This window comes from Aplysia californica, unplaced genomic scaffold, assembly GCF_000002075.1.
Source record: "Aplysia californica isolate F4 #8 unplaced genomic scaffold, AplCal3.0 scaffold00163, whole genome shotgun sequence".
Lineage (NCBI taxonomy): Eukaryota > Metazoa > Mollusca > Gastropoda > Aplysiida > Aplysiidae > Aplysia > Aplysia californica.
Genome location: NW_004797433.1, coordinates 1062086 through 1063521, shown reverse-complemented (window position 1 = coordinate 1063521; position 1436 = coordinate 1062086).

Genomic DNA, 1436 nt, shown 5'->3' with positions numbered 1-1436 from the left:
CCCCCCCCCCTTGTATTCTTAGAATAAGCGAAGAAAGTACACATTAGATTTTATTTTGAATTTTTAGACAATAGAATGATGAAGAAACTAACTAATCCGATTGCTCTGGTTACTGGAAACAGTGCGTGGGGAAATTCAGTAGATTAGTGTAGAAAAAAGGGTGTGAAGTATTGATTTTCTATAGCGATTGTTGTTGGGTTGTTTTTTTTTGTTTTATTTTTTTGGTTGGTTTAACCTTGTGTGTGTAGTTGTTCTTTTAACATTAGGGTAGGTTGTTGGTGCGCGCGCGCGTGGGTGTGCGTGCGTGCGTGTGGTGTGTGTACGTGTGTGTGTGTAAGGGGGGTGGGGTGGTGGGGGTGGTGGAGTGTTTACTTCTTTCCTTGTTCCAATTCCTGTACGTCCGGCTGGCAATAGGTCATTGTGGGTCAGATGTAGGCAGTTTCTCAACACAGTTCGATAACAAGTGAGATCCATTTCCTTTCTGTGACGCCTATGGACACTGACGGCCGCGCCAGCCCTGGGGCCTCTGTCACCAGCGACTGTCTTCGATACTGGCATTGCGTGAGGCGTACATTATGTTGCCGAGTGGCCGAGTCGATACCACTTACACAAATGGCCCTCACAAGATTAAACTGTTCAAAGGATTACTTTCTAAACACTAATTCCCCCCCCCCCTAAAAAAAGAATGCAAGAAACACACCAAAAAAAAACAACCTTCATCGAGACAGTTTAGATATTCTGTTTTTTTGTCTGTCTGTCTCTCTCTCTCTCTCTCTCTCTCTCTCTCTCTCTCTCTCTCTCTCTCTCTCTTTATGTGTGTCTCCCCCCCCCTCTCTCCCCTTTTCTTTCACTCATAAAGTAAAAAGGGCTATTATTGTACAATATAAGACTGCATCAATTTGGCTGTATTTAACTGCTGTGTTTTTATTCGATATGGAAATAACAGAGGTCAATATAAAAGAACACATTAAAGTGTTTTTCTTTAGTACTTTCTCTGTTACAGGTTGACCACATAGCAGCATCAGAACATTCACCTCGTAGAAGCTCCCTGTGTGTTGATTTCCTAGCCTATTGTTTTGTTTGGTATTATTATATAGCTATAATTATTCTACACCACCATAGGCGCAATTTCCGCTATTTATGAGGAGGCCTGCTCTTCTACCCCTGCTCATCAAGGCCAAAATGGCTGAGAGGGATATATAACATTCCACAAGAAAAACGAAGAAACTCTTTTAAAATTCTTCTGATGAGGGAATTGAGTTCATTCGGGGTTTTTTTTGTTTCTTTTTGTTTGAATCTGAATGTGGAGAAACTAGCAAAAATGAGGAACGACGAGGCATTCGCTGAAATTGTTTGGTTCTTAAGTTTCATAAATCAAACTTGAAAAGAGACGGTCCATATTTAAACAACTAATTGACCTCCACCCCCCCCACCCC